Genomic DNA, 24922 nt, shown 5'->3' with positions numbered 1-24922 from the left:
AGGAAAGGTAGGAAGCCAGTTCTTAGTCCTCAGACTTTAAAGGAGTGCCATGAAGGTTCCTAGGAAACATTCTGCATTCCCAAAGTAGGACTTACTTTTTTGTATGTGTAAAATCTACAGCTGAGAAACCCTGAATGAACAGCTTCAAGGCTCTTCCACTAGACTGTAAACTCTACAAAGACAAGGATTTTTACGTGTTTTGTTCAGTTTATTCACACCCTGAGATTCATAGCAGGGGCTCAACAAGTATTTACGGAATGAACAGAAGAATGAACAAAGTGTTGAGTGAATATTACTGTAAAGTAAACTGGGTTACCACAGATTAAAAATATCCTAACAAAGACCAGCTCTGTGTTTTGGCTAGAGTAGACTTAAAGAAATTTTCATTTTTCTTCTAAAGCAGGTCTTGCCTAGGGACTGGGCAATTTATTCACAGAGCACCAAGGAAAAATTTGAGCCCACTGCCAGCTGCTTAGAATCACAGATCATAAAACCTCAGAAGTAAAAATATCATGGAAACGAACTTAATGTTTTATGCTTTTTTGTTGCCAAAAAAACTGGTGCACTTCAGAAGGAAGAATACTCACGGGAGGTAGTTTCCTGCCCCTGAAACCTGGTCACTTCAACAAGGCAGCTGTTTAAAACTCCATGTTACCATTGGGTTTTCAAGACAGGAAGCAACAGTGGCACACCTAGCCGAGTACAGGGGAGAGCAAGAAGCAGAGAGGAAACAACATGCCGAATGAGAACACGGCTTGGAGGTTAGCCACAGAGTACAAAAACAATGAACAAATTTTTCTAATGTCTCCCATAATGTAATTTACCTGTCCATGGTAATTATGAGAAAAAAAAAGAAAACGAAGGGCATAGAAACTGATAGTACTTCTCTGGTCACCAGCTGTTCCCCCTTTTTCCACCATTAGTTCTTCTTCCAATTTTAAGGACTCTTACAGAAAAGAAAATTGGTAAGATTTGATTGTCTTTAAATAGGAAAGGGAGTAAACCACTGATGTCTTTTCTCCTTTACTTTCCTCAATTTCCTGATTTTCTAGGAGTGTTCCCTCTTGTTATGCTAAGAAAACAATCCGTACGTTCAAAAAACCTGCAGAGCTGAAAAGTTCATGTTCTAATAAGAAAACTATATTAAATTCTTTACCCAAAAAAAAATTAATAACAAAGAAATCAGTAATATCAAACCATCCAATCTTTTCACTCAATAACCTTAACCTCTTTACTCCTCAACTACTGGTATATCTAATAATTTATTTAAAATAGGTTTCCATAACAATTATAATTTGTGTGGCACGTCATTTATTATGTGTTATTTACCTGATTTTCCCCAACAACTTTCTGAAATGGTGAATACTCTGATTTCCATTCTACAGATGAGGAAAACTGGGAACTGAAGGGAAGCTATTTGCTATGACAGATCCCCATATCTTCTTGTTCCCCACCTGGCATTCCAAAACAGAATTTTTCAACCCCAGTGCATTCCAAAACAGAATTTTTCAACCCCAGTGCTACTGACTTTTGAGCCAGGTTATTCTTTGTTGTATGGGGCTGCCCCATGCATCCTAGGATGTTTAGCAATATCCTTGGCCTCTACCTACTGGATGCCAGTAACACTGCCTCCTCCCACCTCACCCCAGCCCCTAAGTTAAAATAACCAAAAATGTGTCCAGAAACTGCAAATATCTCTTTGAGCACAAAATCATACCCAGTTGAGAAATGGTCTAAAAGAATCCAAGAGGTTCTTTTTGGCATCTCTATTCTATGACAAGGTTCCATATACCACTGAGCCACAAGAAATCACAAAGCATCAGATGTTGCTTGTTCACGGACATTGGGTCAATTAACCAATCCCCTATTCACTTGAAACAATTTTTAAAATGTGGAAATGAACAAGAAAAATTTCCTTGTACAAATATTCACATCTCAGAGGATATATTTTCTAAAGGCATATTATCTCATTAGAATACATTAAGGAAATACATAAGGAAAATATATAAAATATGTGTGTATGTAGGGGAAAAAAAACACTTATCAGAGGAGTTAGAAAACACAGATCTTAGTCTTTTCTAATAAACCTTATTAACTCAGTTATAGATCAGGGTTCCTCCTATAAAAGTGAATATAAACCTACACGTTCTCAATACTTGCTTCAGCTGGGTTTCTGTCCTAATATACGCATGACCTAAAGCTATTCAGAAGAAACTGAATGATAACTTTGAAACATCACTACAATTTGTGGCCTGCAGTTGAAACCACTATGGTTTGTGAACCCAGAATCTAAACTGGCAGACCTAACAATCTTGACTTAAAAGCACTCAGTTTAAGTTTCTTGATGCCATTTAATCCGAGTCTCTGTTCCTGCAAAAGCAACTCCACCCTCAAGATTCCTTATTTTTACAGCTTTTAAACAAATGCCTGAGTTGCAAAAATTCTGCAGCCTAACTCACCTTAATACCTTAATCTGTAAAGGGTGGATACCAAAAGACTAGAAAGATAATCAAAGTATAGCATTAACCAAACTGATACAAGACTGCTTAAATTAGAGCAAATTGAAATGTAGTTATAGAAATTATATTTTGGAAAATGTTTAAATTATTTTTATCTACACATGTATAATTTATTTACCCTCTATCATTTCCCAATGGTTGTAATTAGTATATAGTGGAACTGGGAATCAGTGTGGAGTGTGTCATCTCACACGGCAATCCTCAGATTTAAAAATAATTTTTGCAGCTATTTAGAGAAATTAAGATACAGTGAAAGAGCTTAGTTAATATGATATATAGAATTAAGAAGAGGTTGTGATTATTCCTATTCATAAGTGTCCACAATTGCTCATATGATTACTTATGTCTTTAAACATGATCTGGACCTATATACATAGACATTTTTCTCCATAATACACAGTATGCTGTACCCCAAATGTCTAGTACCCTTATGGTCTCCATTAACCTTCACCACAAAGTACAAAAGAACACACTGATCCTTCAGTAAGGACTCCCTGGTCTTAAAAAAATACCAGAGTCACCAAAAACAAAAGAGAGAAACAGCACAAAATGGGGTTTTGGAAAGGGAGGAAAAAAGCATTTAATCAATGTAAAATGCTAATCTTAAAAAAAAAAAAAATTGCACTGTATATATGCCCATGATTTGAATCCTTTTCTTAAAAATTTGCCAACAAAGACTCCATGATCACATCTAATTGTCTGCATTCTACTCATCACTTAACTATACAAGGTTTTTAATGCATTTCTCCTGAAAGCAATGACAATTATACACCGCTGTGAACTACTGCCATGAGAGAAAAACCTATGGCTCGTAAAAAGAAAAAAGGGAAAAAAAAGTTAATAGCATATATTCAACGGGGGCAGAAGACAGACCGCTCACAGCTACATATTAGAAAAAGTGGCAGGGTCCTGTTCGCAACGAACACACAAGAATTCACAGAAAATACACAGTTTTTTGAAAAATGCGAACACCTGCAATAATCACACCTTTTATCTAGTCTCCTTAAAAAAGTTCCTTGGTAAAGAGACATCCAAGGAGCCCACATCCCTGGAACCTTGGGGGTGACTTGAGAGGGGTGTTTACTAGCCCGGCTAAAGCGACGTCTCCCTTTAAAGCTTGGCGACCACGCGTGGAATGGGTGAGGAGTAAGACAGAAGGCCAGAGACCAGCCCGAGTTTCAATTAATCAGTCCCACTACAGTAGAATTCGCACTTCCCCGGGGCTCGCTCTCACTGTTCCTCTTCCCTGGCCCTCTTCGCCCAGGACGCGTCATCTTTCGCCCGTCTCAATGGCTGCCTAGGGCCAGGGTCCCAAAAGAACGTAAAAGGAGAGGGGGCGTTTCCTGATTCCACAGAGGACCCTCTTCTAGCCCCAGACATGGTCCCAAAGCCCAGAAACTTTCCCTCACTGGGATGGCAAAGGAGGAAAACGAAGACGACCCTCGGCCTCCGTACGGAGGCCGGAAAACCTCCTCTCGCCCCCCACCCACCCCCCACGACAGTTCTGCCAGAGAGCTGGCGGTCAAGTTCTCGGTGCAAGGGCGAGGGACGTCAGACCTCAAGCCCGCGCCTGTATCTCAGGGTGGTATAAACAGGATGTCAGCGCGTTCCAGGCTTGTTTATGAAAACTTGGTGTGAGCTCTAGGGGAGGGGGCGGCGAGCCTTAACCCCCCCCCCCCGGCTTCCCGGCCTGGGGCCCCCGCCCCCCAACCTCCCAGCCACCGGCCGGCTCAGCTCGGCTGGAAATCCCCCGCTCCCCGCCCGCACCCACACGCCCCCAGCCCGCCCAGGCCCCCGGTCCAGCGTCGCGCTTGCTGAGTGGCCGGGGGTGCGCGGCTCGCCGAGGGCAAAAAGCGGCGGCCGCATCGCCCGCCAGCGCCGGCTCTGCGCCCCTCGCCCGGCCGTCCGCAGCCGCCACAGGGTTCTCCACCTCCCCTCCGCGATACTCACCACTTCCGTGTGCGCCTAGGCTGGGGTAGGGGAGTGCTCCGGGTCACGGCGCAGGTCCCACTGCCGACTCGCTCAGCAGCCAGCCCCGCAGGGCCCCGGCGTGCGCGCGCCAGGGGGCTGAGGAGGGGGCGCGGGAGCCGCCACCAGGGCTGCGGCGCAGGCCCGCGCTCTCTGCGGCTGCTAGCTACTCCGCCGCCGCCGCGGCCTGCGCTCCGCGACGTTCCCGCCCCGCCCCGCCGCTGCCTCCGCCCCGCCCCGCCGCTGACTCCGCTCCGCCCCGCCCCGCCCCGCCGCTGCCTCCTCCTCCCAGGCCGAAGCCGGCTCCGCCTCCTCGTGATGTCACGAGCTACAGCCCAGGAAAGAGTGGGCGGAGGCCGCAAGGTAGGCGTAGGCTCTGCCGCGGAGCTGGTCCCTGCGCCTCCTGTCTTCCCGTCCGGTCCCCATCTGGTTTCGCTCATGCCCCCATCCTTCATTCGCTGCTTAACCGCGCCTTCTGGAGACACCAGTCTAGGAACGAGAGTTGTGCCAAGGCAGACAGTAAAACTGTCAAGTTTTGGCTACAGGTATATCCCTCCTAAGTTTGGGGTGCCCTCCACCAGATGTTCCTGCACCGCGATGCCCTTACCACAGTCGTCTGCCGGTTGTCAGACTAGAGTAAAAGATGAGCTGCGTGGCCTTGACTACCAGCAACTTCAAAACAAATAAATCTTATCTGAGAAAGACAAGTTACTGCAGATCCAACGCATTCCGTAAAGAGCTCTTTTAAATTTAAAAAAAAAAAAAAACTTAGCTAACATTTTGTTGATACCTAATGTATTAGGCGCTTTTCATTTTTTTTTTTTTACTAATAATCTCTCATAGTAGATATTATCCTCATTTTATCCATGAGAAAACAAATTGAGTCTTACGTATCTTAAAGTCACACTGCAGCCAGGGCTCCTATCCTTGTAGACAGTCTACAGCCAAATCCTGACAATTTTGCTTCCAAGGTATCTCCAGTCCTTTTGTTTCTCTATTTCAACAACGTGATTCAAGCTCCCCTCATCTCTCACCTGAAGGACCACAAGCACCTCTCAAATCCAGGCTCTGCATCACTCCAGTCTCTAATTAATTTTCCACAATGAGCTTTTAAAAGTTCAAATCTGTTCCGCTCTTGAGCTTGAAACACTCCAGTGCCTTCCGCTTGAAAATCCTTCTGGGCATGGTCAGGCTTCTACAGCTCAGGTCACTGTGGACTGAGGCTGCACCACTCGCCCTGATTTCACTAATCCTCCTGGAGGGCTTCCGGTAACTTGGGGTAGGTTACTACTACTTAACCTGATACTAAGCAAGAAGTGCTGGTGTGGTACCTGGTGAGAAGAGAATTTAGGTCTGGCTACCACCATTAGCCACCTGAGATACCCGAAACAATTTACAGCTTACTCATAAAAGTTGAAGGACCGTCTAAGAGATCTCCAAAGAGAAAGCCTTCTGGAAGGATGTAGAAGAATTCAGAGAAGCCAGGAGAATCAGGCAGGGAGGGTCATGGCCCAGTTGCCTCCACTTGTGGGTGTTTGCGTGCATGTGCTGCCTCACCTGCCACTCAGGGCTCTTCCATCATATTCTTCACCTGTTAAATTGGGATATCTTCCTTATGGGGACTATACTGAAGACAAACAAAGATAATGCAGGCCTGGCACACGTGGTGGGCTTGGTAAATCATATTTATTGATCTGGGCCTTGAAGAATAAGTTGGGAGTGGATGAATGGAGACAGAAACATGAAAGGGCCACATTTCAGGGAAGGCAAAGAATAAAGATCAAGGAAAGCCAGGACGGCAGCAATGACCCCTATTGTACCCAAAAATGAATCTGACTGCTATATAAATGGAATAAGGACAGAGGGCCTTGGTTGAGTGTATTTCCCTATACTGGGCATTGCACTAAGAGCTGAAGATTCTGGGAAAAGAGACCCAGTTCCTGACTTCTGATGCTCACATTGGGGTGAAATAACAGGTGAGTGTTCAGTGTGATTCATGCTCTGCGAAAACTGGTCATAGAGGAGAATTACCCAACCTCCCCTTGGCAAATCAGGAAGAAAAGAAGAAACTACAAGCAGCAGATAAATCACAGGAGCCCAGGCAGGGATCATGGCATATTTTTTTACGTAGTAACACACACAGGTGGTATGGCTGAGGAAAAGATGAGAGTTATGCACAAACCTTATCTGAAAGACACCATGTGTTCTTGAGGTATTTAAGCATGTTTTTATTATACAAGAATGGTCCTAGGGCAGAGTTTCTCAGCCTCAGTACTATTGACATTTAAGCCCAGAAAATTCTTTCTGTGGGATGCTTACTGTGTATTGCAGGAATTCTAGCAACATCTCTCTCCTCTAACCACTAGATGCCAGTAGCAATCCCCCTTGCTTCTCCTTCACGCCCCTCAGCCCCCCACCCACCTCCTGGCCCAGTTATGACAATCAAAAATGTCCTCAGGCATTGCCAAATGTTCCCTGGGGGACAGAAACCACCCCTGTTGAGAACCACTAATGTAAAAATAAGGTGGACGACGGATTGAAAGACAAAATTAATGTCCATAGCATTGTAGAGCTACAGGCTACAAGTGATGACATCAATATTTAAAGCAGTGGACTAGGGAGGGATAAACATGAAAGTGTCCAAAGCCTGAAGAGGTAGAATAAACTGCATGGTAACTCCTTTAGATGTGGGAGCTGAGGCAGAAGGAAGAGCCTCACGTGACCAAAATTGTTCAAATTAGTTGACAAGTCGACTAAGAACAACACCAAATTGGATAAGGAATTCAATTTTATGTTTGAGAATAGAAAAAAATTGGAAAGTCAACCTAAAAGGAACATACGAGAGAGAGAGTATAAAAGGAGAACTACCCATATTTCCTTCTGATATGTAACATATAGCATAAAACCTGCAAGCCTTGGCGCACCTGGATGGCTCAGTGGGTTAAAGCCTCTGCCTTCAGCTCAGGTCATGATCCCAGCATCCTGGAATGGAGCCAAATCCAGATCTCAGCTCTGCAGGGAACCTGCTTCCCCTTCTCTCTCTGCCTGTCTCTCCGCCTACTTGTGATCTCTGCCTGTCAAATAAATAAATAAAATCTTTAAAAAAAAAAAAAAAACCTGCAAGCCTACTACAACTATTCATCTAAATTGAACTAAACCAAATGCAATGAAGCAGAAAGCTCTTACCAGGGAAATTCTCAAAAAACAACCCCATCCAACCAGCAATCATACACATGGGTTCCCCACGGAAATCTTCATCCAAAAAGTGTTTGCTCATCAGTGTGCTTCTCTGGAAAAGGTTAGATTACAATGGGGAAATAAATTCAAACAGTAAGGTTTGCCTCAAAAAGTTGAACTGAACAAAACTAAAATACCCTTGTACAGATCATGAAGTTCAATTACAAGGACTTGGAAACTAGAGAAGGGAGATAAAAAATCACTGTAATTTTGCAATCCTAATATATAGTTTATCATATTATATATTTTCCTCCAGTTTTGTTTTACTAGGTATATTTTTTAAAATTTTATTTATTTATTTGACAGACAGATCACAAGTAGGCTGAGAGGCAGGCAGAGAGAGAGAGGGAAGCAGGCTCCCTGCTGAGCAGAGAGCCGGATGTGGGGTTCCATCCCGAACCCCCCCCCCCCAGATCATGACCTGAGCTGAAGGCAGAGGCTTTAACTCACTAAGACACCCAGGTGCCCCACTAGGTATATTTTTAATTTAAGTATAATCATGGTGTGCATGTAATTTTATAAGTTGTTCCTTAGATTTATTTTAATTTATGAGCATTTTCCATGGTACTACAAAAGTCTTTATAACTAATAAATTTCTTCATGCAAATAAATAATAATTAAATATATACTATTTAGACAATTTCTTAGGAAAGACTTACAGAAATGGAATTATTGAGTAAAATGCACTGCATATTTTTGGAGTCCTGATTCATAGATACATATTGGCAAGTCAGTTTCCAGAAATTTTCCAAAAATTTTTACTACCCTGAAAAATGCACACATTGTAGGGTTCTGCAACAATGAACGTTATTTTTTTTTTTTTAGAGTAAGTGAGAGAGAGAGAGTGCACGAGAGCAAGGCAGAGGGAGAGGGAGCCTGTCTCAGGATTCACTCCCAGAACCCCAGGATCATGACCTGAGCCAAAGGCAGACACTTAACCAACTGAGCGACCCAAGTGCCCCAAATGATATCATTTTAAAATGATTCACATATTTGGGGCACCTGACTGGCTCAGTTGGTAAAGCATGCAACTCTTGATCTTGGGGTTATGAGTTAGAACCCCACACTGGGTGTAGAGGCTACTTAAAATAAAATTTAAAGGTGTGCCTGGAATTAAAGCATCTGCCTTCAGCTCAGGTCATGATCTCAGGTACTGGGCAGCAAGGAACCTGCTTCTCCCTCTCCTCTTCGCTCGTGCTCTCTCTCTCTCTCTCTCAAATAAATAAATAAATAAATAAAATCTTTAATTAAAAAAATTTTTTCCAGGGCACCTGGGTGGCTCAGTGGGTTAAGCCTCTGCCTTCAACTCAGGTCATGATCTCAGGGTCCTGGGATCAAGCCCTGCATCGGGTTCTCTGCTCCGCGAGGAGCCTGCTTCCTCCTCTCTCTCTCTCTCTGCCTGCCTCTCTGCCTGCCTCTCTGCCTACTTGAGATTTCTGTCTATCAAATACATAAATAAAATCTTTAAAAAAATATTTTTTTCCATTTTCTTATAGTCAAGTATTTTGGCTGTTGTGGGTTTTTGTTTGTTTATTTGCATTGTGGTTTCCTCTGCAACTCTTTAGGAAGTCATCCTCTCTCCTTAGGTTAGACAAATGAAAACAACGAATATTTGTTGAGTACCAAATTATGTGTTAGGCACTATTCTGCACTGTAAATACAGCAGTGAAACAAGACAGGGAAAGTTCCTAGTTGGAGAGGATAGCTGAAAACTAGAAAATGAGACAATAATTAGAATAATGTCCTAGAGTGATATATGTTAAGAGGTTGGGGGGGAGATTTAAGAGAATAGGAAGGATGACACAATCGTTTGTTTTACATTACTCTGGGTTTTATACAGATCAATGCTTTAAATGTCCGATATTTAAACCATCTGAATTTTCAGTTGTTGCTCCAAGGTGTCTGAAATGCTATTTGTTTTAAATTACGATTGTCATTTATATCAAAAATGTAGTATTCAATAAATGTTCTTTATTTAACAATACCTTTCCCTTATCCCACCCTCAAAAGAAAAAGGAAACATAATATAAAATGTTAGGTCTTTCACCTCTAAACTGAATTTAGACAGTAACTGAACAGATACAGATGTGGTCTCTAATCCGTTGAATTAGCCTTCTTCACTTCTAGGTTATATGATAATTGTGCACTTATCTTAATAAGAAACAGGTCAATGGCTTTCCAAAGTGCAGTCTCTTACTGTATGCCCACCAGTGATGTATAAAATTTTCGTGGCTCCATAGCTTCACCATACTTGTATTACCAGTCTTTTTGTAATTCTAGCAATTCCAGTGGGTTTGAAATGATCGCTTGTGTTGTCCCAAAGAATAAAGAATGATGAGAATTTTTCATGTGCTTCTTTGCCATGTGAATGAGTATCTTCTATTTTTGAAGTGTCTAGTCAAGTCATTCTCTTTTTTATTAAATCAGTATTTTATCTTCTTATATCACTTTAAGAATGAATTCTATTCTGGATATACATCTTTTATGGTTGACATGTTTTATAGATAGCAATGCGAATTGCTACAAATAGCAGTGCCGTTTTAATTGCATTTTTGCATTTTGTTTTAATTGCATTGTTTTAATTGCATTAAATTGAGTGCATTTCAAACAACAAAGGTCTTCGGTTTTTTTTGTTTGTTTGTTTGTTTTAAAGATTTTATTTATTTATTTGACAGAGAGAAATCACAAGTAGATGGAGAGGCAGGCAGAGAGAGAGAGGGAAGCAGGCTCCCTGCTGAGCAGAGAGCCCGATGCGGGACTCGATCCCAGGACCCTGAGATCATGACCTGAGCCGAAGGCAGTGGCTTAACCCACTGAGCCACCCAGGCGCCCCAAGGTCTTCGTTTTGATTATCCTCCTTGTCAATTTTTAAAAGGTTTTGATGTATGTTTTTTGTGTCACATTTAGGAAATCTTTGCCTAATCCAGGATAATAAATATGTTCATCCATTTTCTTCTAGAAAATTCATAACTTCAGTTCTTGCTTTAAGTTCTCTGATTCACTTCATATCTAAAAACTTTTGTATATTCTCTGATTTTTTAGTACATGGATAACCAAGTGTTCCAATAAAATTTATTTTTAAAAAAAGTATTAGTCTCCTTCTAAGGTGGAGAAATTATCACACTTACAGGAAAGAAATCCTTTCCCATTGCCTACTACCATGAAAACAGCAGGCCTTCAACAATGTTGATAATGATAGACTGAAAGTAAGAAAATAAAGTCTGATTAAGTGTAATGGGGAAGCAAAAGGGATGTATATAAATTTTTGCCTAGAAGGAATAATATATGACGTAGAGTAAAAGTTCAGTAGATATTTGCTAAAGTATAATTCAGAAAAAGAAAAAAGATGAAAACAATGGAATCACATAGGATGTCCAGTAAATGTCCAGTTGAAAACCTTCTGGACTAATATTATTGAAGGAACACTGTCCAGAACGTTGATGTTTCTATCATTCATTTTATGAGAGGATCAGTACTGCCCTAAAATTATTGCTTGAGACACACCTTGATGTTGATTTGGAGAACTTCCTTGGCTCGCTCCTGTTAAGACACGAGGTTCATCTTCCTTAAAGACTTCAACTCTCTTAAGATGTCCACTCTGCCCTTAGACCAACTGTCCCATAGCTGAGCAGTAAAGGTGGTTTAGGAGTACTCCAGATCTAAGTTTGAGTTTCAGCTCAGCTCTGCCACTTAGCAGCTATAGACCCCAGGAAAGCTCCTAAATTAATCCTCAGTTTCCTCATATATAAAATAGTAATAAGTAGTATCATTCAATGATTATGAAGATCAAGTAAAAAGGGATATGCACACTCACTGTTTCAACTACATATGACGCATGGATTGCCCTCACTTTTCTAGTCACCAACTGGGGAGCATATATTAGTTTAGGTGCTTCAAGAAGCAAGTACGACAGGATTAGATAAGCAAGAGATTTATTGGGAAAATATCTGGAAAAGGAGAGAAAGCAAGAGAAGGAGAGGGAAGCCACCCAACCATGTTGCAGCTCCAATATCTGTGGAAGGAAAGTAGGGGAATGGGAGGAAGGGATAGATAGAGGCTATTTCCAAGAAAAATGTCAGGGAAGCCCCTTGGGAGTCCTCAGGCCAAGTGGTTGCCGCTCACATAGTATGCTTGCCATGCTCAGTCGTGGGCATGGGAAGCCCAGTTCCCACACAAACATGATAATGGATTACACAGAAGAGCTGGAACTCTCCATCAGCCATGCTCCCTGCAGGAGGACATCTGAGCCGTACAGTTTCATGGTGGCTACATTCTACCCATCACACTGCTCAGGTCCGCTTCTGTAGTAGATTCAGGGAGTAGGACCTCCACAGGTCTGTGGACCCGTCTTTCTGCAGGCAAATATAGAAAAGGTGGTTAATGATGCAAACAATGGCCAGGTCACTACTGTTGGTCTCAGAGCCACAGCTGGTTCACGTCCTCTCCTTTTTCTGTCCCTTCTTTTTGTTTGTTTGTTTGTTTTCTCTTATGTCCATTCTAAGTTCCTCTCATGCCTAGCTATTAGTCTGGCAGGTCCTGGTGGCTTACCTGGTGAAGTGACCCAAATCTTCCTTCTGGAGGGATCTGAGCCTTTTGCAGTCACACCCTTCCCAGGCCAGGAGTGCTGTACACTTCCGGTCATAGTTCCGGTGGGGCAAGTGAGTGCCTGAAGAGACCCCAGTGGTTCTCCTGGGTTCCACCCATGTTCCTCCCTAGCTGCATGTATAAAAAGAACTCTACCTCCTGCTCTTGAAGAGGGATTTTCCCTGCCATAAATGGTTGACTCTTTTCCCCTTGCTGGTCCCTAGAGACAAGGAATCCAAAGGGCCTTGGTGACAGCTATAATTCATAAACCCAAAAGACTCTTGTTACATCCCCTGGCAAGGGCCCAGGACCTCTAACACTCGAAGAGACCAGAATGTGGACAAAGTTTCCCAGTAAGCCATTAGGAGTGAGGGTAGATGGTGCCACTCCTGCTCTGATTCCTTGGTTCCTGGATCCAGTCACCCTCCTAAGTGTGGACACACAATCATACAGAGGTCTCAGCTTTAAAGCGTATCCTCCAGGAAGACAACCCGGTCTGTCAGAGAGTTTCCTCTGATCTGTCACTTCAAGTGTGCCTTTCCAAGGCCTCCAGCATTCTACAAGGTCTGCTGCTCTAGATGGTGTCATATGGGATATATATGGCCGGAGGACCACGTGATCACAGGCCCCCTCTTTCTTAGATTTTATGTAGTACCTTTGTTGTCTGCACATTTGACCCTTGGGACACCATGAGCTGTTAATCCTGTTTATCCTGTTAATCCATAATTCCTACAGGCCGAGCCCCTGTGGCCACCCCTCTATCTCTACTGGTGATTATGGTACCATGGCCTCATGACTTCTGATAGGTAAGCACTTCCAGCTGGTCTCCGTTCTTTAGAAAGAGCCCCCTCATGCCCGTGGCTATTAAGGAGCCCAGCTCTGAGACCACTCTCCTCCTTTAATCCCAGACCTTCAGAAGTGACTTCTTAGTGACACTGCTACTTCTCTTGGCAGTACATTCTTAACAGTCTTGGTGAATGGTATGTCCTTTGGGCCTCCCATGAAACGTAATTGTCTCATGGGGCTTCTGGTCTGACATGATATTTTAACTCTACATGCCCCTTTCCTCAACTTCTTAATCCTTCCTCTGCCTTCTGCCGGGGCAACTCAGGCATCTCCACTTCACCCAGGTTTGGCCATCCCTTTTTTCAGGCGTCTAAGCAGCCATCCCATGTATTCCAAGGTGAGTTTGCCTCATCCTCTCAGGTCCTTGTTAGGATGTTAAATGCTGTGTCCTGAAAAAGAGCTCTTAGGTCTGGAGCTCCAGATAATTATAATTCTCTCCGGCAAGGTCACTTATCATTTGTATAACTGATTATATTTCCCCTGTTGATTGTTAGGAAGCTCAGAATCCAATTTTAGTCATACATTTTTTTTTTTTTAATGATTTAGTTATTTATTTGAGAGAGAGCACATGGAGCAGGGGGAGGGGCAGAGGGGGAGACAGAGAATCTCAAGCAGACTCTGAGCTCAGCGTGGAGCTGGATGGAAGCTCATCTCATGACCCTGAGATCATGACCTGAGCCGAAACCAAGAGTCAGACGACTGAGCCACCCAGGTGCCCCCAGTCAAACATGTTTTATATACAGGAATTATATATCTTACGTACTATCTTTGGAATAGCTTCAACTTTCTGCTCACTTCATACTGACTCTTTCTATGGCATTTATTCAACACACTATCTGCCCAGCACTGTGCTAAGTGCATATATATTATCTCGTTCAGTCTTGGCCTTCCTTACTGTGGGATCTTGGGCAAGATACCAAATTTCTATACGATTGTATTTTTTCCCCTGTGAGGCAAATCCTAACATCCACTTGATAGGGTTATCATGAGGATGAATAATCATGAGGATGAATAATCTAATAATTAATATCATTAGTTATTAGAAGACACTCAAGTTTTTTTATTAAAAAAGTCCAAATATCTGATATAATTATAAGACATCAATGTAGTAATTTCTGAAAAGATGAACATCCATTTATCATAAAAGCACTCAATATAAAGAGTATTACTAATCTTATTTAATATGGCTTAATCTAACAGAAGGCTTTTGTGGTCATGTAATTAATAGCACTGTAGAAAGGAATCAATAAAACTATTGTAATGAATGTTCATACAGAAGTGTTCATTTATGGGATATATATATATATAAAATATATACATAGGATAAATGAGATGATGGCCCCACTGGAAGGCAGTGAAGCCAAGGATTCTTTACTTCAAAATCTATCCCATTTTATAGGAATATCAGATTGCTTTGGACTGACTTACTAGCTCTAATAATGGGCTTATTCTACCCCAGGGACTTAGTATACTGCATTAATAATGAAAACACATTTTGACAGCCAACCTTAGAGTCTGGAAAGGCCACTGGACCATAAAGCATGGGACCTGACTTCCCAGTGAGCTCTGTGACCAACCAAGGAAGCACAAGGCTGTCTGTTTAACCTCTCTGAGCTCATACTTCTCTTCAGTTAGAGCACATGATTTTATGACATCTGTCAGCATCAAAATTCTGTGCATTTTCATTTTTTAAGCTCACAGTATCCTTGTAAAAGTGATTGGCCAATAAATCATATTTGCATTTGGAGTGGAAAACCTAAATTACATGCTTAAGAGCAATAGGAAAATCAATTATAGTTTAACGAGAATTAAATTTCATTTCTCCCCAAGTTCTAATTTTCTGTTTTTTTGGCAACAGAGTAATATCTAGGACTCATAGATTCTCAGAGGTCAACTCAGTTCAACAACATTTATTCAGTACCAGTGTATGCCAAGTACATACGAAACTCTTAAGTTTCTGGGACTATGATGCAAGATAACCACGATCAGTAACAATCAACTCAATAACTATGTGTGTAGGATACACACTCAGCCCGTAGCAAGGGTTGTCCTGAGACTGTGGTATAGAGAAGAAAAGGCAAAACATCCCTCTGAAAAATAAACAATCAAGTTTCAAATGGTTGACACAGAAGGGAAATGGCATAAGATTTCAGAGACAGGAAATGTCCCTGAAAATCCAGGTAGACTTCTTGGAGGGTGAGATGTGACTTGAACCTTGAAGGATACCAAAAAACAAAGAGGTGGAAAGTGGTAAGCCTACTTAGATGGTATTTATATCCTTCCCAGAATTTTTAGGATTAGGCTTATTTTTAGAGGTGAAATACATGTGTGTGTTGACTTTACTCAATTTTAGGTATCACGACAGCGGAAACCACACATATTTATAGACTTCAGCACGACAGATGTTTACATTGTGCCTACTGTATGTCAAGTACAGTACTGGGTAAGCTTTGGAGGGGAGGGAAAAGTAAAGAAGGAAAGAGAAAGAAATCAGAGATATAACTGGGAAATCAGCTGAGGCCCCTTTGCCTCTCAAAGATCTGGGTAAACTTGGTTTGAACCCCCAACCCTTAATCTGGCCTGTGGAAGTCTATAGCCCTTTCCAGAGCTGGATGACATCCAAAAGGACACTTTCACTTCCTCACACCTAATCTGTTCTGCACAATGTGGAAATGAAACTCCGTCCCTTCCCGGTTTTCCCATCAAGACACTCACACAAATGTGCCTTGCTTCGATTGTCATTGCTGGAGATGCGGGGAATGGCAGGGAGAAATCACAGCTGCTCTCTCCCTTTTCCCTCTGCCCTCCCTCCTCTCTTTGCCTCACTCTCTCCATCCCAGACCACCCCCAAGAATTGCACATTCTCCCTGTAGTAACCACAGCAAGTGCCCCCCCCCACCCCTAGCATCCAGGTCCTCAGGTTCCAACATTCTGCCTCAAGCTCTCCAACAGATTCTTTTATACCCAATTTTCCACACATAGATGTGTCTAGCCCCAGGAGGAATTTTGGCACCAACTATTAAGAGATGGTGATATTCTCCCCACCTTGTTACAAAGAGAAAGATACGGGTGACTCTAAGAGAGTTTGACTCCCAAAGTTGCTATGGGATGACAGAAGCAAGAGAGAGGGCAGGAGGGGGTTATGGCGGGTTCCTTGACCTCTTCCAACCGGTCTCTCTCCCCCACACATTCATACAGCAGGTCCTATGTGCATCACTTTTGGGGAATCTGTTTCTGCTGCCTTCTATTGCTATCTCTCCTTCCACCTGTCCCTGTGTCATGTTTCTGACCAGAAATTTTGTGGCTCCAAGATAGCAGCATTTCTGTTTTCACCCCAAAACTCTCATGAGTCATGGGCCTCCCTGATGGGTCTGGGAGGTCCTGCTTGTGGGAGCTGTATAATTTGCCTAGTTTCACAATACCTTCTCCAGATTTTCTCCCAAAATATCATATAGCAGGAATTTGTTTCAGTTAAAATAAATTAACAGGGGCACCTGGGTAGCTCAGTGGGTTGAACCTCTGCCTTCGACTCAGGTCGTGATCTCGGGGTCCTAGGATCAAGCTCCAAGTTGGGCTCTCTGCTCTCAGCGGGGAGCCTGCTTCCCCCTCTCTCTCTGCCTGCCCCTCAGCCAACTTGTGATCTCTCTCTGTCAAATAAATAAATAAAATCTTCAAAAATAAATAAATTAATTAACATATCTCTAAGGATGCATTGAGTATGTAACCAATTAGCTTGAGATGGCTGGAGATGTCCATTTGTGTCACACCGAGGAGGAACCGAAAAGGACCAAGGTGTACTAAGGTACCCTAGGCGCCAGCGACCTGCTGCCCTTCTCACAATCATCTCTTCAGGTGAGATGAGGTTATTTGCCAAAGGTCACACACTTCAGAGCAGACACTAGAAGCTTAACGCAAGAATATCTGGGTTCCAAGTTCCTGCTCTTTGCACTACACCACATTGCTAAAATAATAATGCTCCTTTAGGATCATTTGAATTTTCATTTTTAAAAAGAAGAGCAGTTATTTGATGGGATACAAACGAAAGACCTCCCTAATGTTAGAGTCCTGGAGTTGTAGAAAGAAAAGTGACTCCTTGACCTTGAACGAGTGGTTTCACCTTTCTGAGCTTCAGGTTACGCATTTGTACACACAGTTTTACAGAGATGACATCAACACTAACTTAAATTACATATATATCTATTTATTATATAGTTAATTTAACATCTTAATCTAACACTGTCTGGCAAGAAGGGTCCAGTAGAACTCCTGCTTCCTTTTGCAGAACATAAAATGGGAGTTGACAGCTCTGACAGTTCATTTAGTTGGGCAGCTGTTTTTAATTGGGCTAACATATTACATTATTTGGAGGGGCATTAGCTGAGTTCTACATGAGCAGATTAATCATTAATTCAACATCACCCAGAAGCAGCCACAGAACTTGGAGGTAAGCTGGCATCAGCATCATAGAAAGCCCTCCTCTACAACTATGACTGACCCCTACACGAGGTGCTTTCAGATTGTTGCTATCAGCCCAAGTAGGAGGTAAGAGGGTTTGAGGTATTTGCGTTATAAAACGTGGGGAAGGGGCACCTGGGTGGCTCAGTGGGTTAAAGCCTCTGCCTTCGGCTCCGGTCATGATCCCAGGGTCCTGGGATTGAGCCCCGCATCGGGGCTCTCTGCTCGGCAGGGAGCCTGCTGCCCCCCCCCCCCCACTGCCCGCCTCTCTGCCTACTTGTGATCTCTGTCAAATAAATAAATAAAATCTTAAAAAAAAAAAAAAGTGGGGAAGTTTTGGAGGCTTGTTTGGGGAGATGGATCCAGTCTTCCTAGTCCCTCATACACCAAGAACCTACTGGCTCATGTTTCTAGGAGCACAGTCTTGACTGTGAATTGGAACTGGGTCTTAGAATCAGAACTCTGCCTATTCCTAGATGTGAGACTTTGGGTTTAAAATCTGTTTTCTCATCCATAAAATGGGGATGATTACATTTTCTGTCTTCTAAGGTTGTTGTGAAGATAAAGTTACAGAATGAATTTAAAGCATTTAAATTATAGTCTGTGGCACATTGGAAGCCCTAAAAAGAGTTGGTCATTATTTTATTAGCAGGGACCAGGGCCTTGAAGCCCTAAGATGCAAGGCAATAGAAGGGGAAAGGAAAGGCTTCCTGTTGCTGGAGGATCAAGTTCAGTGTCACAGTAAAGCATACAAAGTCTGTCATAGTCTGGCCCCAAACTCATTACCCTTTGGTCACCTGCACATACTCCGCACGTTTTTTGCTCTGCAAAAAACCTTCTCAGCGACCCGAGGGAAGCAGGATCCATCCTTTGGTTTCATAGAGTACTTCGCATATACTTTTGTACTTTTCCTTCTCACACCTTATTCCCACTATTCATTTGCCTACCTGTCTCCACTCTATCCAACCACATCCCAGGCTGTGAATTTATGGAGTCCAGGACAATATATCATCTTTGTATTTGCAGCCATTCCATAAATCTTGGGTGGATGAATGATGGGCGGGTGGATGGATAGATGGATGGATGGATAAGCAACATGGGAAAACACAGTGACTTGGTCAAGGGATTAAGACCAGGTACCCGGGATAGAAGGTAAGTCTTTGTTTGCTTGACAGATTTTCTTAAGCCCAAGTGTAGAGGACATGCCATTTGCAGAATCATTTGCCTAATAGGGGTGGTTGGGTAATCTGTGTGTGTCTTTCAGGGAAGCATTTCTGGCTGGTAGCTCCTGGCAGGGCCAGTATCAAGCAGAACATGTTAGCAACCAGGGAGCCAAGGCCTCTAAGTCCTCCTTCTGTCTTCAAGGTCAATATGTTAAGCAGGTAGGAGCAACAGGCCCTTCCAGGTGTGGTCAGTTGCCTGTGGGGCAAACAGACTCATTGGCAAGGCCCATTGTCCCTGTGATTATGTTCACTGTAAACAATGATGCAAGACCTAAAGATAGAAAGTGGGTATGAGATGCGATTCCCACAGAGGATAGACCATCTGAGGATAACATTTCAAAGTACCTGTAATATAAAACATTTCAGAACATAAGGCAATACAAAGGGAGGTTATATATCTTGACTTTTTAGGAATCATCCTATTTTCATTTTATTTTTTTCTCGTTAAAGGCAAATGAAAATGATACTTATTGATTAATCACTAATTATGTACTTTACACTTTTTTTTTTTTAAAGAAGTGATGCGCTCAAGTCAACTCCCACTGGCAAATGAGAACAGACCGTGTGCATGTCTCCTCAACTCCAGATTAGATGATTTCACACTGGAGCCTTAAATGAAAGACCTGGATGAGCACCACATGTGCCAGCTGCTCTTTGCTGACTGGACCAAAGCTGCAGCCAAAGCTAGAGGAACTAAGGAATGAATATTGCACTTGCTTCAAGCTCTGGTACATGGAGAAAAGAACCCCTGCAGCTTCAGACTACAGCTAGTGCTTCATGAATAAGAGATGATCTGGGACCAGCTACCACTCCGGAAGTGCCGCCATTGCTGCTCTTGCCCATGAGCCAGTATGTCTGCCTGTCCAACCTGGAACCCGTGGCCACTCCAGTGAGTACTGCTTCACCTTCTGTTGGCCAGGCTCTGGCAACATGCAGAGCCCAGACATCATTGCGCCCTGTCTGTATTCAGTACCCCCTGCAATTATTGTTTAACACTGTGGCCAAGTTGAACCTGGCTTCCTCGTGCCCTGGTTGCCCAGCAGGGCGGAACTGACGGGTCCCTCTTGGGAGCAGAGTTCGTTTCAGGTGGGCCACAGCTGGCCAGGGCAAGTTCCTACCTGGCTATCATTCATCCCTGTACCTGCTTCATGACTCCTTATCCCTCCTTCTCTCCTTTTCCTTCTCCTCTGCCATATACACACACTACAGGGCTAAGGCTGCCAGCACCTTGCTCAACCCACCTCTCCCTGCAGTGGACCACAGTCTGGAAATAAGCATAAATGTATAGGCATACCAGGGGCCAAGAGCTACCCCAGCCACAGCCCTGGGCCTTTGCCTGCCACTGTCACTGTCTGTCTCAGAGCTAGGCTTCTGCAGCACCCAAAACTACATGAGGCCCATAACAACAAAAATTCCAGGGTGTGGGGTTGTGATTAGAGGGAGGGATGCTGGGGTGAAAGGCTGCCTCCTATTCTAGGGCCCCGGCAGTCCCCAGTGAGCCAGGAGTTTGGCTCTCTGAAGTGGGAAGAGGGTGCTGGCTCAGGGCTCTGAGGGCTGGCATGTAGGCCATCTTGAAACCACAGCATTTTCCTCTAACACACCCAAACATTCAGGCAGCTTGGGAGTTCCAAGCTGTCAGCTTGGCAGAGTCTTATTTACCACAAAAAGGGAATTTAGACAGGGGAGGGGGAAACTGGGCTCCCATTTGGGGCCACCAACCCTAATGGCAGAGTTCTACCCCCTCCTCTTGCCTTGGCCCCCAGTGTGGGGGAGATTTTGGACACTACCTCTTGTCTGAGAGACATTCTTTGTGGTTTCCACATTGCCTTTAGATAATAACTGTTAGCTATCAGCTTTGTCAGAAGATTTTTTTATAAGCAGAAAAAAAAGTTGAAGTAAAATTTTGCTAATGTTTTTAAAAAGTGAAAAGACAACCCACAAAACGGGACAGAATATTTGCAAGTCATGTATCTGATAAGGATTTAATATCCAAAATATGTAAGAATTCCTACAGCTTAACCTAAAAAACTCAATTAAAAAATAAACAAAGTACTTGAATAGACATTTATCCAAAGAAGATATACCAATGGCCAGTAAGTGCATTAAAAATGCTCAGTATCATTAGTCATTAGGAAATACAACTTAAAACCGCAGTGAGATACCACGTCGTATCTACAAGGATGGCTATAAAAATGAAAATGGAAATAAGTGTTGGCAAAGGATATGGAGAGATTGGAACCCTCATCTCCTGATGGTGGGAATGTAAATTGGTGCTATCCCTGTGGAAAAAAGTTTGGCAGTTCCTCAAGAAGTTAAACATAGAATTGCCCTATGACTGAGCAATTCCACTCCTGGTATACACCCAAAAGAATTGAAAAAAGGACTCAAATAGGCACTTGTAAGCCAGTGTTCATTGCAGCTTTATTCACAATAGCCAGAAGGTAGAAACAATCCAAGTGTCCATCAACAAACAAATGGATAAACAAAATGTGGTAGATACATATAATTAAGGTACTCAGCCATAAAAAGGAATGAAGTTCTGATACATGCTATCACATGGATGAATCTAGAAAGTCAGACACAAAGGGGCAGATATTGTATGAAATATAAGAATATAGGAAATATCGAGAATAGACAAATTCATAGAGACAAAAGTGCATTTAGTGTTTATCAGGGGCTGGAGGAAGAGGGAATAGGAAATTTTGGCTTGATGGGTACAGAGTTTCTGTTTGGGGTGATGGAAAATATTTAGAAATAGATCATGGTGGTGGTTACACCACATTTTCAATAATTAATGCCACTGAGTTGTACACTTTAAAAATGGCTAAAATGGCACTTTTTATGTTATATATATTTCACTACAATGAAAAAAAAACTAATTAAACTGTTCTTGTCAACCGTCCACTGAATTTTCCAACATCTTTTCCGCCTCTTTTGAGCCCAGTGACCTAATGTTGCCTACTTCTCTCCCAATTGCTTTTTCCTCCATGTTGTACATTTGGCAACACCTGTGGAGAAGTGTGCACCAACCAGCCCTTCGTGCCAGCCAACCCCCACCGCCCTGACAGAAAGTGCTGATCTAAAACACTGGGTATCAGGGAAAGAACTTTAAAAGGAGTACAAAAATATGTTGGTAGTGTAAATATGTATGGATAAAAAGTACACTGAATAATTAAGTTCTAGAAAGCACAGTAAACCACACTGGATAGCTCTAGAAACTTATGCAGGAAGATGAGCTTTTTTCCTGGATCACCTCCCTGGGTGATTTGGAGGACAAAACTAAGGCATCTCAACCTCCTGGGGTAGATTGTCCCTCCAAATATTAGGCCACAACGACTGGATCTCTTTAAAAGATTTAGACCAGCCCTTATTGTGCTAATCCTTTAATGTCCTCTGTATTTACACTCTGTTATTTTGTTTTTGCTAGGTTTGGCAAAATGTCTGCTTGACTACCTGGTCTTTTCACGGTTATCTTGAAGCTTCAGGGTGTTTTTCCATGGGCCAGAACTTTGCTTTATAAAGTAAGAGCTTTGAACGTAATAGATCCCCGGTCTCTGTTCTATCTCCCAGGTCTGCCAACAAGTCAAGGGAGAGGGAACTCCAACTGCTTTGTTTGCTTTAGAGGCCTAGATGTATTTTTTATGTACATTTGTAAAAAGTCTAGTTTTTAAATCTTAGGGTAAAATTGTATACAATGGTGGTTAAGAGTTGAGGCTCTGGTGTCCTCAAATGTTCAATTCTGGCTCTGCCCCTACTGTGTGCACCTTGAAAAAGTCTGCCCTGTACAGTGGAGGGTAATAACACCTAGCTCAGACGATTATGGTGAGGTCTAAATGAGGGAAAGTACGCTCGAGAGGTACCTCATACAGTTGTCAACACAGACTTGGTACTCAAAGTGAACTTCTTAGTTACATAATTTGTTGTAGAACATCCATGAAAGTCCACAGGCGTCCTACATGAAATTTTCCCCAATGAACAGCCCATAATCTCTCCTTTCTCTACATTCTGAAAACACTTAATGAAAATAAAATTGATGCTTTAGCCTTTTCCTCAAACTTTGGCCTAAATCAGGCGCCTGGGTGGCTTGGTTGGTTAAGCACCTGCCCCCGACTCAGGTCATGAGCCCAGGGTCTTGGGATTGAGCCCCAGATTGGGCTTTCTTCTCAACCAGGAGTCTGCTTCTCCCTCTACCCCTCCTTCTGATCTCTCTCTCATCCTCTCTCCTCTCACTCACCCTCTCAAATAAATCTTTTGAAATAATAAAATAATAAACTTTTAGTCCTCTCAGAGGAGGTAGCAATGCTGTGCACTCTTACCACCCTTAGAACCTGATGAGATGGGCCCTGAAGAAATACTTGTGAAATTGAAGGACTGAGAAGCAGTTGGGGACTCTACAGAAAGCACTGGAATTGCTGCCGTAAGATTTAGGTGCTTGTCCTGGTTTTCCTATGTGCAAGCTTTCTGACACTGGGTGAGAAACTTGAAGGCAACTCTGATCATTGGCCTCTGCTGGGTGTAACAGGTGGCCCAACTGCCTTCAATGGACAGTCTGCACACCCCCCACCACCAAATTCATATGTTGAAAACTAAACCCCCAACAGGAAGGTATCAGAAGAGGAGACTTTGGGGAGGTGATCAAGTCACAAGGGTGGACCACTGTTTCTACCACGTGAATGCACGACAAGAAGCTGGCCTTTTGCTACCCAGAAGAGGGTTCCCATTAGAACCTGAGCAGGTTGGCACCTCAATCTCAGCCTCTCAGCCTCTAGAACTGTGAGAGATAAATTTCTACTGTTGACAATCCACCCAAGCAATACCTACAAAGCCTGAGACCAACCTACTCCCAGGACAGAATTGCTATGAGATTCAAACGTGACCCCATACATGTGAATGTGCTCGCTGATTCCCACGGTGCTGCAAACCTTACCCTATCCGGATTCCTGCATTGTTCCTTTGAATCTACATAAATAACCCAGGTCTCCTACTGCTGTCTATTCTAGACTGCTGATAAATCCGCTTTGGTTCTGAAGTTAGAAAGGGGTAGAAGAGGAGATAAAAGAACTTGTGGGGTGTCAATCACTTATAATGAAGCTATTCTCAACCAATTAACAAGTTACACCTAAAATTAAAGCCCATTTGCGTTCTACTGCAAGGATTGGGAGATTGATAGATTTTTAATGGTAAGCTCTTTAAATACATAAAGGCTTATGCTCTAAACTCCCATTAGCAATAATGCAAGCTATGCCTGTTAGGCCCTGGGAGAGATGAGAGTTGAATGTGATCCATAATCTATCTTACTTAATGTCATCAGTTTTCCTACAGCCCCTTCAAACAATCAGACGCCAGTGAAATGCCCTAAGTGGAACTAATAGCATTGATTTAGGAGAATACAGATGGTCTACTTCAATGATGCTTTTCCACGTGAGATACATGTTTAAGATCCTTTAAAATCTTGATGTACCTGTGCACATTTATTTTTTGTTCATTAAAGGAGAAAGGCAGGGACTCCTGGGTGGCTTAGTCGGTTAAGCGTCTGCCTTCGGCTCAAGTTGTGATCCCAGGGTCCTGGGATCAAGTCCTCTGTTGGACTGACTCCTTGCTCAGCAGGGAGCCTGCTTCTTTCTCTGCCTCTGCCTGCCACTCTGACTGCTTGTGCTCTCCCTCTCTCTCTCACAAATAAATAAATAAAATCTTTAAAAAAAGAAAAGTTTAAAGGAGAAAGACAATCCTTTAATGATGAGAAAGTAATAAAAAAGGCTAATATATATAAATATATCAGTTTAAATATTTCCCCTAACACTTGGATTCCCCCCCTTTTTTTATTATGTAAAAACTGATTATATTTCTTGAGCCTTTTATAAATGAGAAAACCTTCTGCCTTGCTTTTGGTTTATAAGAAATGGACAAACCAAAAGGAAAGGGACATTGAGCTCTTTTGTTTCCTTCAAAATAATCACTGAAGCCACCCTTTGGATAGTCTTGCAACACTATGCCTGGTTGGAATTTTCCCAAGTACAGAAGCACAAATACTATTTCTCCCTTAGTCTTATACTACGTTCATTCAGTTATCAACTCCTGTCACAACTTCCT

General features: G+C 42.7%; 1 protein-coding gene and 1 long non-coding RNA gene across 5 annotated transcripts in view; one reads left to right on the top strand and one right to left on the bottom strand.

Moving 5' to 3' along the window:
* JAK1 (Janus kinase 1) overlaps positions 1-4695 on the bottom strand; it is a 127595-nt gene extending 122900 nt beyond the window's left edge. For 2 of the 4 annotated variants that reach the window (XR_004276214.1, XR_004276213.1), the window contains exon 1: positions 4470-4695. The gene's annotated coding sequence lies outside the window, so the exon portion shown is untranslated. Of the gene's footprint in view, positions 1-587; positions 693-4469 lie in introns of all 4 variants that reach the window. The other 2 variants (XM_032302458.1, XM_032302457.1) reach the window with 2 other exon arrangements.
* A 9-nt stretch (positions 4696-4704) lies between these two features.
* Positions 4705-22606, top strand: LOC116567419. The gene is made up of 3 exons (XR_004276215.1): positions 4705-4850; positions 19349-19721; positions 22260-22606. It is a non-coding gene; the product is annotated as an uncharacterized LOC116567419 (long non-coding RNA).
* The last annotated feature ends 2316 nt before the right edge of the window (positions 22607-24922 follow it).

Source organism: Mustela erminea, chromosome 10 (assembly GCF_009829155.1).
Source record: "Mustela erminea isolate mMusErm1 chromosome 10, mMusErm1.Pri, whole genome shotgun sequence".
NCBI classification, from domain to species: domain Eukaryota; kingdom Metazoa; phylum Chordata; class Mammalia; order Carnivora; family Mustelidae; genus Mustela; species Mustela erminea.
The sequence above is the reverse complement of the archived record's forward strand: the minus strand, read 5'-3'. Positions and strand labels throughout refer to the sequence as shown.